This window comes from Rhinichthys klamathensis, unplaced genomic scaffold (genome assembly GCF_029890125.1).
Source record: "Rhinichthys klamathensis goyatoka isolate OS25496 unplaced genomic scaffold, OSU_Roscu_1.1 h1tg000019l_1, whole genome shotgun sequence".
NCBI lineage: Eukaryota > Metazoa > Chordata > Actinopteri > Cypriniformes > Leuciscidae > Rhinichthys > Rhinichthys klamathensis.
In genome coordinates this window covers 3,355,322-3,368,642 of record NW_026606570.1, presented here as the reverse complement: position 1 = coordinate 3,368,642, position 13,321 = coordinate 3,355,322, and the positions used below count along the sequence as shown (strand labels likewise).

General features: G+C 36.3%; 1 protein-coding gene across 3 annotated transcripts in view; it reads left to right on the top strand.

Annotated features, from left to right (window-relative positions):
• The window catches only part of specc1 (sperm antigen with calponin homology and coiled-coil domains 1), a 373,450-nt gene that overhangs the window by 348,885 nt on the left and 11,244 nt on the right, over positions 1 to 13,321 (top strand). Inside the window, exon 9 of one of the 3 annotated variants that reach the window (XR_008803997.1) lies at positions 2,712 to 2,828. The exons of the other annotated variants lie outside the window; for them this stretch is intronic. The gene's annotated coding sequence lies outside the window, so the exon portion shown is untranslated. Of the gene's footprint in view, positions 1 to 2,711; positions 2,829 to 13,321 lie in introns of those variants that run through there. 3 annotated transcript variants of the gene reach the window in all.

Here is a 13,321-nt window from a genome sequence, read left to right as displayed (position 1 = left end):
TTCATAAAACATATAAATATCAGTTAAGCCTATGTTTACTTTCTTCACTGACACAGACGAAAATGAAAAGACCATCAGTCAAAGTTCAGCTTTAGGAGGGGAAGAAATCGGGCAGGATAAGGAGACTGAGAGCAAAATGGAGGGAGCAGGTATTGACAAATAATCTAATGACAAGGTTTTAAAGCTATTTATTATCAATTTTCGGCCTTCAAAAGTCCTAAATTGCACATATGTATAGGTCAGAGAAATCCAAATTTTATCAGGGGACCATGCCCCCAAACCCCCCTAACCTGTTAAGCTTCAAGCCCACTTTTGAAAAATCCCCAAAAATGACATACCCAAACTAAAACAGATACAGTTCATGAACCCTTTGCACTAAAAGCACAAGTATGATCTCATTTGAAAGCTGACACTTGGTTGTTTATTGTAAATGTAGAATTAATTATTGTCATAATGAAAAAAAACAATTTTAAATAGCTTCAAAGTTTTGTAAAGTTATTAGAAATTTATTTTTATGAAACATCTTCATGAAAATAAAATTGAAGTTGGCCCTGGAGCAATCTAGAAATGCACTGCAGCTAAAGCCACATGTCTGACCATTTTATATTTAAAATCTGAAAATGATAAGTATAAAGCTCTGTATTTAGTTAAATGTTTTTCAAGATCATGCCAAATTACTTTATTTTGATTAGACTCTATTAGCAAACTGATGTTTAGTCATCTTCTGAGTCATCTATTCAGTCTATTGTCTCTATTGTTTTGTGGTGCAAACGAGCCCCATTCAGTCTCAGTCTCCCCTGCACACATTTACACCTCTCCAGACTGGTTATTATGGCTCTAAATATGCATTTCTTTTGTCTGCATTATAGCTACTAACGACTGGCTATTCACAAGCTATTCATAGGGTTTCAAACCCTAATTTCTTTTATCAAAGTTCTCACTAAATATTTGAAACTGGTATCAAATGCACTGAAACATTTCAGTAAGCATTCCTATTTAGAAAAAAATCATAAAACAATAACTGCTCGTGGCAGGTGCGCCTGGGCTCGCTAGCATGTTAGCTTAGCACACCATCAATACACGACCATTTATGAGATTAAAACTATGTTTGCGCTCCAAACTCACTATATAACGCAAGTCTAGTGTTTTAAATAATCTTCTGTGATCTAACTTGGCTTCAGATAAAAAAAAAATCAGACAGAAAATGTATTATTTAGTGTTCTGAACGATGATGAAATCTATATCGATTAGCATTACATTATAAATATAATCTATTATTATGAAATACCTGGCATGGCTTGAAGAACACAGGTAACTCAAATATCATTGCAATCATGTTTATTGTCTTCAAAACATCTTTATCTGCATGTTACAGCGATCTCTGTACTTTCTGTATCACTCAGTGACGTCCTGGAATGTCACATGACTATGGTTCTTCTTCATGATCCATATATGGACTTTTATTGGACATAATAGCGCCCCCATGCTATTGGTATGAATGGAAAACACAGCACATCTCAGTAAGAAGCGATCATTATGATTACATCGACGCATTTGGGTATAAATTCAATAAATATTATTCCTGTCTATAGAAATATGATGTGAATCTATGAGAATATATCAATATTTCTCCACGTCTGCACATTGTTGAGCTAAAAGCCCTCAGGGACGTTGTTTTGTGAATCGCTATCATGACGACAGCACGGAGTGTTTTTTATGAATGGACCAGCTGACGCTCATAATTCATATTAAAGGTATCGACTCGTTTTTTTCATTTCATAACTCCTGACACAAATTAAGACATAACTGTCACTATAAGTTTCTCAGAATACAATAGTGGTCAAATACTGAATCTTGAGTCTTATATCTTTTTAATGATGTATAGTTTGTCAAGGTATAACATTAAATCTCATAGTATATTTGAACTAAATAAAAAAAAAACGCTTCAGTGCGCCGACGCTCTGGAGAAGGTTAAGAGGCCCCTAACTACCTCATTTGGATGCAGGTGTCTGTGGTGGGGTGGGGGGGACACATAAGTATGATATTTATTTCTGTTATAGTTTCCTTCAGCCATTTTGCTTTGTTAATTTTGAGTCAGTTCTGGACTTCCCATTTTTAGGTTTAAATTTACATTGTGAAAAACAAGGTTGTGTTCCATATTGTGGTGTTCAGCAATTTTAACATATCGTCATCATATCAGTAGATGGACCAAAATAAAACCATTAAAATATCAAATAAATAAGTATTGTGATACTTGGTGCCACAGTGACACTCTTGTCCCAAAAAGTATTGCTATACCACAATACTCAATATGTTGTACCACGGTAAGTCATTTTCCTCTGTTGCACCTACACAAAATTTGAGGGTTCCCCCACCTGCCAAATCCCACTTTAACCACTGGCAGTATTAATGTCAGCCGCAAAAATAACTCTCCATGCCTTTTCAGCGCTAATTTTTCACTGTGTGTCTTTAGTAAATCCTGACAGTAGTTTTTAAATGCCAAAATAGGGTTTTCCGCTTGCGCCAGCGGAAGTTGGTGCAAGCTGTTAGTAAATTTGGCCCTTAGTATGTAGTCAACACATTACATTTTACTTATTTAAAGCATGACAAAAGATTATTAAAACAATGATTTGTACTTGTGTGATATAAAACATAGGCATGGAAATTTACTTCCTTTAAGTACACTTAAATTGCCACTTATTTAATTAAAGGAGCTGTTTGTAAGATTGTGGCCAAAACTGGTACTGCAATCACTTTCAAATTACTGTAGAGCAGTGTATCCCCTCCCCCTCCCCCCTGACTCGAGGTTGCCAGATAGGTTGCAGGATCCAGCAGGAACGTGACGAGCTGCAGCTGTGGTAACTAGAGCAGAGCTGGCAACCCGGATGCCGCAACACTACTGACTTCGTGATTGGTAGATAGGTGGAGGGAGGAGCATCAGACCAAAACACAACATGACAACATCAACATCAGTTGAGGGCTGCAACTTCACTTTTTAAAGGACAATATCCTGGCCGGACTACTGTTGTCAGTGATATAAGTATTTGAAATGAACATGATTTCTTAATGTCTAGTGACATATCAGGGCCATTTTATGATTAATTGAAATACATTTCTTACATACAGCTCCTTTAATATTATATTATCTGCAAGTACGGTTAATAAACTGTATTTACAATTATTAACTGTATCTTAAATGTAATTTTAAGATTTGAAGTACACTACAAGTGTGCATTCAATACAATTTCAATTCAATACAATACAATCTCTTTTTCACAAGAGAGTTCACCCCAAAACACCCTTATGTTGTTCCAACATGTATGACTTTCTTCCATCGAACATAAAAGAAGATGTCCAGGCTGTTCTTTATTATACAACAAAGGTAGACAGGCTGCCATGATCCAAAAAGGATATAAAAGCACCATAAAAAGTAGTCCATATGTTGCTATAGTGTCTCTGATCCCATAGGATGACTTTGAGTAACAGACTGTCATTATTTGCTAATAGTTTTTCCCTCCAAACACTTTCAAATAATTTGGGCATGTACTCTTTGAAACATTATTGGCTTCCGCCAGGGGCGATTCTAGGATTTTTTCAACTGGGGGGCACAAGAGGGGCCACAATTATTACAGAGGGGCCATTCTTATGTTGTGTATTTATGTAGAACTGTAGATATCCAAATCATTTCAAGTTCAGTAAGCTTTAAAATCAGCAATGAACAGTAAAACCCTATTATCTTTTAATAGCAGTTATTCACTGCTCAAAATCAAAACAATAAAATACAATTTATATTAACTTTTCACTTTACAAAAGTGAAAGAAAAATTGTAATAAATAAAATAATCCAATGTATTAGTGTACAACTCACAAATAATAATAGAACAGCCTTATTTATATAAATGCATAATTATATTAATCATTCATATAATAAATACACAATTAATGAATTCATATAACTGTAATAAAATTGTAATAAATCTTTTTTAAATCCTTGATTATGCGGCGATGGAATATGCAAAAACTGCGGTTTGATGAAAAAGAGAGAAAAAGTGATTCCCCAACACCCTGTTCTCACTAGGCTACTATCTTAATGTAAAGAGCTATTTCTTATTACTTCCTATGATAAGCAAGCATAACTACATCACAGAAAGTGCTGGAATATTTCATTTTGTTTTATTTCAGACCTTAATAAACACATGGCTCAAACTTACAAAACATTGATGAGTCAAACAAGTTCTGTAGCTTTACAAAAGGAATATGCTACAACTTCTGTAAAAATGAATAAATAAAATATGAAAAAATGTTTCCTGTTTTACAGCTTTTCAATGATGTTCATGTCGCGTAATTACGTCACTTCATAACGTTCCCATGGCAACAGGGGGAAATGGCTGCTCTTGTGTGAAGTAAACGCAACATTTTTCAACTTTCTGCTAAGATATATGTGACTTTCTTTTTTGCAACAAAAATGCGGGGATTATGAAATCATACAAGCCCCGCATATTTTGCGTGGAAATCGGCAATTTATACGGCAAAAGTGCGGCGTATTTGAAAAAATGCCCCCGCATAAATATGCAGACTTTGGCTGATTATGCATTGAATCATGCGATCGCATAATCGCGTTTTTCTGGAGGGACTGAAAGGTGATGTTCATAATAATAAATTCTAGATGGAATAGCAATTGGCATTTTACAGCACCCTAGTGCCAATTTTGGGAACATGCCATGATAGCTTACAGCAACCTATTTTTGTGAAATCATACTCGAAATAAAAAAATATTGCAGGACTTGGGACTTTCAGACAACTGAGGACATCTATACTTTATTTTTATGAAATAAAGATATTTTATGATATTTACAATATTTCAGTTAAACTGCACTTGAACAATAACTTTTATCTTACTTCTTAACAGTTGGACAAAAAAAGTGTTCAATAAGTACAGAACAGATTACATCTAGCCTACAGTAATTTTATACAACAGACATTTTATAAAAAATATATCAATAAAACCTAAATCAATGTATTCGGTATTGGACAACAATTTAACATTGACATTAAATGTTGAATTTACATTGAATTTTGGTCACCCGACGTCGCAACCAAAATTTAACCAAATATCAACGTCTTATGACGTTGTGTGCCTGCTGGGAATAATCTGTTATGTCTCATTTAACAGACGCTTTTATCCAAAGCAACAAGTAAGAGAGCATTTAACACACACTCGGCACAATCCGGCGCGACGAGGTCCATACGGGTTCTGTTGTCTTACACGTCTAACTCATAGGTCTAACTGCGTTACAGTAGGTTAAATCATAACAAGGAAACTTTACGTGTGATTCATGACATCGCGACATAATGTAACACATTATACTTACAGTGTGTGTCAAAAAAATGATGTAATCGTCCTCTGCTTTTGTTCTGGGGATGTGCATGCATGGAATACATTAGACGGCCAAACTGCAACTAAACGAACACGAAAATTCGCAAGAGCAACAAGAGATTTGAAGCACATGGCAGACGCGCCCAATAGATGCTTCGCGCTGTGATTGGCTGAATGTTAGTTCACTCAAGTCTAAGTAACAAATCAGAGAACACGGGCGGAAATATTGGCGCTGGGTCAAAAAAAATGAAAAAGAAATAGAAAAAACTCTAGCTCGCTTTTCTTGGTCCTCGTTGAGAAGCACCGCGACGCGGAATCATTAATTATTCTACTACAAACTGAAAGATGATTTGAATTTTTGAATGACAGACTAGTAGAAGGGTGGGGGCACACCGGGGGGCCAATCAGTTTTCAGGAGGGGCCAGTGCCCCCATGGCCCCTCCCCTGTCTACGCCACTGGCTTCCGCATGTCTCATGTCTAATGTATTTTGAATTGAACACAAGCACAAACGAAATGTGAAAACTATCGTCTTCAGTGAACAACTTAAAAATGTTGTTTTTCACAAATCTGTTGTATGACTTCAAAATAATTTAAATATAGCACACAAGTCATTTTCATTGTGCTTTTTGGTGCTTGACAGCCACTGGTCACTATCTATTTTGGTTCCATGGAAAAGAGCAGCTTAGACATTCTTTAAAATGTCTTCTTTTATGTTTCACTGAAGAAAAAAGTAATGCATGCTGGGAACAACATGAGTGTGAGTAATTGATGACAGAATTTGAATCTTTGGGTGATCTATCCCTTTAAAATTGACTCAGTAGGTTTACTGGTACTCCATATGATTATTTTTTGTTTATTTTATGCTACATTCTGTTTATTTTTCCACATTTCCATTTCCATTTTTCTTTAATCTCTATGGTTCACATAAACACCAGACATGTTGGACACTTCAAACACACCTGATTACAAATGGCAGGACATGTACACTTAGCCAGCACGTAGCACAGATGGTGGGATTCTTCACATGGTTCCATCCTTACTGTCCCTCTGTGGGTGACGTCCTTACTGAAGAACTTCTGACCTGCTGGAGAAATGGCTAATGAACTTCTCCTCCTCTCTTCAACTCAGCCCCAATGGCCCAGCTGAGGTTCTTTTGAGGTCTTCCTTTAAATTTAACATTTGATTCTAAATCAAAAGATGTTTGTGAAGTGTTTGGACTCTGAGGGCCCAGTAGGGGCTGAGCCCAAGAGGACCGCCACTGGCCCTTTGCCCTGTTCCCAAACTCAGACCTTTCACAGACATACATGCACTCATACAAAGAAGAATGACTGCACTGGGACATACAGGAAGTGGCAGGAAGTCCGGTGAAGGACAATAAGAAGTAGTCTAGAGTGTGTGAGGTCCATCTCAACATTTTCATTACTGTGACAACAGTTCTCTATGTCCTACACAATTTCTCTTAAAATATGTGTGGTGCCGTTTGGGCTGCAACAGTCAGGAAGTTTTGGCCTAGATGGTTATTTTTTCTCACATTTTCTGTGCTGTTTTTCTGTGGATTTGGTTTTAAACATGGTTAAAAGCTGAGTACTACACTAAATTAAAGGGATAGTTCACTCAACAATACAATTCTCACCCTCATGTCGCATCTTTCATGCGCATCTTTCATCCGCATCTTTCATGCTTTCATATAATTTCACCACCGTTCATCTTTGGAACAAATTCTTTATATATATATATATATGTATATATATATATATATATATATATATATATATATATATATATATATATATATATATATATACTCTCATCATTTTTGTCTATCCATGAAAGTTCACTCAACCAAAATTTTCTTCAAAATGCTTGTGTGACACCCGAGAACAAACTTCAATGTTTCTGTCAAGCTTCCCTTTGCCATATTTGATCAACTATGTATGTGTGTTGATCAATGTTTATATGTGAATAAAAGTGTAAATTAAATCTGTTCATCTTATAAAGTGAAAATTTTGGTTGCTTATGGTTTGGATTTTCAATGGATGGACAATAATTATAAAATAATATTAAATATATCATTATTTGTGTCCTGAAGATGAAAAAAGGCATACAGACTTGGAACAGCATGAGTAAATTATGACAGATTTTTCATTTTGGGGTGAATTAACCCTTTAAGTAAAATATTTAATAAACAAATATATACCAAGCAGGGGATCTGTAGAACTTTATAAATTGCATGCTTTCTGATTCTGCATAATGTTTTCTTTCTGAAATATGGAAATTTATGAGAATATAGAAAACAGAAATGAATAATTATTGTCAAAGATCATTATGACACACTTAAAACTACTACACTGTTCAGTGTCACACTGCCCAGAAAAAATACCCAGTACTTTATTCAATACTAGCTTCAAAACTGCTACAGTGGCCAATCACCTGAATCAATTTATTTCATTTGACTCATTGATTCTCTTTTGATTCATGTAAATCAATAATTAACTAAGCATTTGAGAGAAGACTTTTCACAGTGCAGCTATTGCATGAGATCTGCTATGTACTGACATACAGTATATCTAAGCTCAGTGAACTGGTTTGTCTGTCATGAGTTCTACTCTGAAAGCATGTAGTGAGACTGAGAGTGCAAATGATCACAAATGTATGTGCAGTTTGACAGTCACCACTTACATTCATATTTGCATTTTTTTTATATTTACATCAATTACTGCAAAATACAGTGACAGACAGAAAAACAAAAGTTTGGGGTCAGTAAGATTTAAAAAAATATTTATAACATGGTCTGTCTGAATACTCAATTCTGATTGGCTAGAAGGTGTACATTAAAACCGTTTAATACACAGGTCCCAGTCATTTAATCACCATTCTGTATTAATGGGCTGTTTTCATTGAAGCAGAAACACACACACACACACAAAGATTGTAGATTGTGCTGCTCATACACAGAAAAATTCCAGAGAGCAAAAACTTGTTATTGACTGTGACCCCAAGACTTTTATTAATAAAATAGCTTAGCTACTGAATCGCTACATTATATTTCTCAGCAACAAGGGGGTGACATCGCCGTTTTTGAAGTAATTAATCTAACTTCATCTCTCTCTCTCTCTCTCTCTCTCTCTCTCTCTCTCTCTCTCTCTCTCTCTCTCTCTCTCTCTCTCTCTCTCTCTCTCTCTCTCTCTCTCTCTCTCTCTCTCTCTCTCTCTCTCTCTCTCCATCTCTCTCTCAAATTCAAATGAGCTTTATTGGCATGACTTGTACTACTGTACAAGTCATAGCATGCCAAAAGCATAGGCCATTACATAAGCAATGAACAAATAATCAATAAATCAATAAGTTAACAAATACATGAACAGTTTTTTTTTATAAATAAGAAATAACAAGAAAATAATTAAGAAGTGTAAGAAAAGAGCGAAGGGGCGTTGTCCATCTTTTTTTACAGTCTATGGTCATTATCGGACGTGTGCCGTGTGCGCTTGTGTGATTATCCCGCCGCGTTGGGACATCCCACAAGATGTGTGTGTCATCACAAAAAACATTTCATCAATGGATAGTTTTTTTTTTCCGTTTATTTAAAGTGTGGTTTATGTCAGCTGAATGTGCGGAACACTTTTCAGAGAAGATAAGGCAACGTATTTTAGCACAATTCACACCCAGCGGTAATTCAGGAAAAACAAATCTCCGAATGCTCCACATGAAACTTTAGTCTCCCGACCTTACCATCGTGGCGTTTATTTTGATTAATATGTGCGAGGGAGAGAGAGCAAGACAGCGCTTAGTTTTGAGACGGTGAAGCCGCCTTGCTCCGAAGAGTGAGAGAGTGCGCGCGCGTGCGACCGGGGCTCTCTCTCTCTGCTCGTTCAGTTTAACATGCGCCCTGTCACAAGCGCAGCAGTTCAACTCCATTACTCACCGATCAAATAAGACTTTGGCGGTACAAAAATTCGCGTTGGACGCCGTGCTATGGTGCTTGATAAAGGACAAAAGGGACAGTTGTGAGTTCACGGTCTGTAGCCTACATACTATGGCTGACTCAGAGCAGGAGCATCGATAAGAGGACTCGTTAACGTCGAGGGCATACAATATCGATGGATCGTAAAATTTAGAACCGGTTCTCGAGTGGAACCGGTTTTCAATTCCCATCCCTAGTGATCACAGAACCATCAAACGTTTTGTAGCAAATGCTCAACAGAGTCGCAAGAAACGTGTTGAGAAAAAAAAACGCAAATTAACTGCCAAAGATTTGAGAAGAATCAAACGTGAAGCTACCAGGAACCCATTATCCTCCAGTGCTGTCATATTCCAGAACTGCAACCTACCTGGAGTGCCCAGAAGTACAAGGTGTTCAGTGCTCAGAGACATGGCCAAGGTAAGCAAGGCTGAAATCCGACCACCACTGAACAAGAAACATAAGTTGAAACGTCAAGACAGGGCCAGGAAATATCTGAAGACAGATTTTTCAAAGGTTTTATGGACTGATGAGATGAGAGTGACTCTTGACGGACCAGATGGATGGGCCCGTGGCTGGATCAGTAATGGGCACAGTGCTCCACTTCAACTCAGACGACAGCAAGGTGAAGGTGGGGTAATGGTATGGGCTGGTATTATTAAAGATGAGCTAGTTGGACCTTTTCGGGTTGAAGATGGACTTAAAATGAACTCCCAAACCTACTGCCAGTTTTTAGAAGATAGTTTCTTCAAGCAGTGGTACAGGAAAAAGTCTGCATCTTTCAAGAAGACCATGATTTTTATGCAGGACAATGCTCCATCGCATGCATCGAAGTACTCCACTGCGTCGCTAGCCAGTAAAGGCCTTAAAGATGAAAGAATTACAGTATGACATGGCCCCCTTCGTCACCTGATTTAAACCCTATTGAGAACTTGTGGGCCCTTCTTAAATGGGAGATTTATGGTGGAGGAAAACAGTACACCTCTCTGAACAGTGTATGGGAGGCTGTGGGGGCTGCTGCACAAAAATTTGATCATCAGCAGATCAAGAAACTGACAGACTCCATGAATGGAAGGCTAATAACTGTTATTGAAAAGAAGGGTGGCTATATTGGTCACTGATTTTTTTTTTTTTAAATGTCAGAGATGTTTATTTGTAAATTGAGTTGTTTGTTTATCATTCTCACTTTAACAGATTAAAATAAACTAAAAATAAATAAAAATTTAATTTTTCATTTTGCTGCATAATAATTTTGCACACTAAGAGTTGCCCAATGATTGTGCACACATAGATATTCTCCTAAGAAAGCCAAAATCTCACTTTTGCTTCCTTAAATATTCAGGATTGAGGTTTATTAACATTTTGGATTGACTGAGAGCACTGTAGTTGTTCAATAATAAAATTAATCCTCAAAAATACAACTTGCCTAATAATTTTGCACACAGTGTATATCCTCCACAACTGACTGCAAACTGGCATTTAGATCGGCGTCCATATAGTTAGCAACGTCTAACATCTTATGAAAATCAATACAATCATTTCCCGAAGGAAAAAATAAAATCCAGCCCAACAGTCTTTTTCATTCACTTGTCAATGTGTCAAATGATAATCCATGGCTAGCCATAGATGAGATTTGTACTATGGTGGCTCCCATCGAGCACAGCAACATGAAGCTTTTTTTTATCGTCACCATTGTTGAGATTCATATGCTGATTCTTAACCCTCTGGGGACCAAGAACGCGCCCGCGCGTTTTGCTGTTTTTTTTTTCACATAGCAGCAACATAGACTTAAAGTACTCCGTCATTTATGGTCATATAAATAAAATCAATACATGATTATAAACTATAGAGGGTCTTCTTTTTTTGTGTACACTCACATTAACATCAAAACCTTGTGTTTTTTTTAAATAAATAAAATAAACAGGGTGCGCTTTCAGCTCACTCTGTCTCCGCAAAAATCTTTCTGAAACATGTCTGGAAAATGAACGGAAACTCCGCTAATACTTATCACACAAACATGAAACATACGTCTAAAGAACGCTTTAAATTTCTACTTTTAAATAAAACAATTCACATTTAAAACAAATATTCTCCTGCAATGTAATCTGTCTGAAACTAAAGAGAAGTACAGTTTCTCCTGTCTCAGCTCATTATCGTTAATTTGTTCACACCCACTCGCAGAGCGAGCTATTCATAAGATAATTTGTTGAGGCCATTTGCAAAATAGATAAACGCCCCCAGGCAAATGCTGTAAACGCACTATATTTTTTAGTCAGATTAAGATTCGTCTTGCGCGGCTATGAGGAATAATCCTGGGACATTTAATACAGAAGTGCTGGTTTATTTTCACTTCGAGGAGGAGCAACAGATTCAGCTGAGAACTGTAAGTGTTTTATGGCTATGCTTTGTTCTAATCGCGATATAGAATAACGTTAGTGTCTGTAAACGGAAAAATAGCATACTGTTTAAATGTGAATCATGTTTCTCTCTGTGTGTGTGTGTGTGTGTGTGTGTGTGTGTGTGTGTGTGTGTGTAAATGAATGAATGAACGCACATATACGCACTGTTACAGACGAAATAAAAGACAAAATTTCGTTGACTAGTTTTGGATAAAGTTTTTCAAATCAAATAAGCATCAAATAAGCTTCAAATAAGCTTCAAAATAAAGACATCAGCTTTTGTTAGGAGTTTCTGGGGATAGAAGTGTCCAGACGTATGCACCCTGTATTTTAAAGAAGAACATTTAATTATTTGCGATACATTATTCATTCACAAAGAATTCAGGGACATTATTCATGTCCCTAAAGGTTAGAGTTTTCCTCATTTTTTAATTAAGAAATTAAGATTTTTTATTCCTCTTTTTAGTCAACTTTAGCATGGGTGTGTTCACTTCTAATTCTAAGCAGTGTGTGTGTGTGTGTATATATATATATATATATATATATATATATATATATATATATATATATGGCCTATAATTAAAAAGCTATTTTAACCAGAAAAATCTACAATGCATCCCCAAAGTCGTGCAGCCATATAGTTTCTCTTGATATCAGTCCTGCTGACTTCAACATTCACAGGAGACTGTAATGAAAAATCAAACACCTTGGAAATGACAGGTATGTACTATGTTTCAGGAATGGGACAATGCTGTGTGACTGTGCAAGCCTCTGTCTTTATCAGTGTTTACTAATGTGCTTTTTTGTCCTTTGTTGTGTATCTTTGGATTATGTTGTGTTGTAAATAAATCCAAACAATCTAAAAGCCATTCTTTTTTAAATCTCCTCATTCTTTGTGCAAGGCTCCTCGTAATGGGGCCTGATAGCACCTAATAGGGCCATTATGGGAGGGTCTTTGTCTTTCTCAGGTGTGAAATTCCATACATATTAATGAGAGATCACGCCTCCTTGCATAAAGCTTTCTCACACTAAACACGTCATACACATTATAAAATACTTTATTGACTTATCTGAATGAGTAGTCAGGATGATTCTCACATAGTTTTGGAGCAAATATTCCAGACTATGTGATACAATTTTCAAAAGTCTTGTGAAGAAATAATCAATATGTGTTTTGTGGCCTTATTTCAGAAACTTTTATTTTTAAGTTTTTCAATAACCATGCATAAATAATATTCTCTCAAAAATACAAACATGTACATACATGTTGCTCACAGATTATGGTAGCCCCGTTTGTGCTATATAGAGTGAATTTACACCTTTGCCATTAACATGTTTATAAATAACTGAAAAAAGCACAAATGTCAGTGCATGTCAAAACATCCCAAGGGCCCCAAAAAACCCTTGGTCCCCAGAGGGTTAATGTCTGTGTGTGTCTGAATGTTCAAAACTTTTTTGTGTACAAAGCTTTTAAAATCCATCAGATTGTCACAATACTGCTGGATCCCATGCTATAAAATCACAGGGCTTTTATAATCAATACCGTGAAATGAATGACACGTACAACCAATAAGTATATGGTATAGAGAA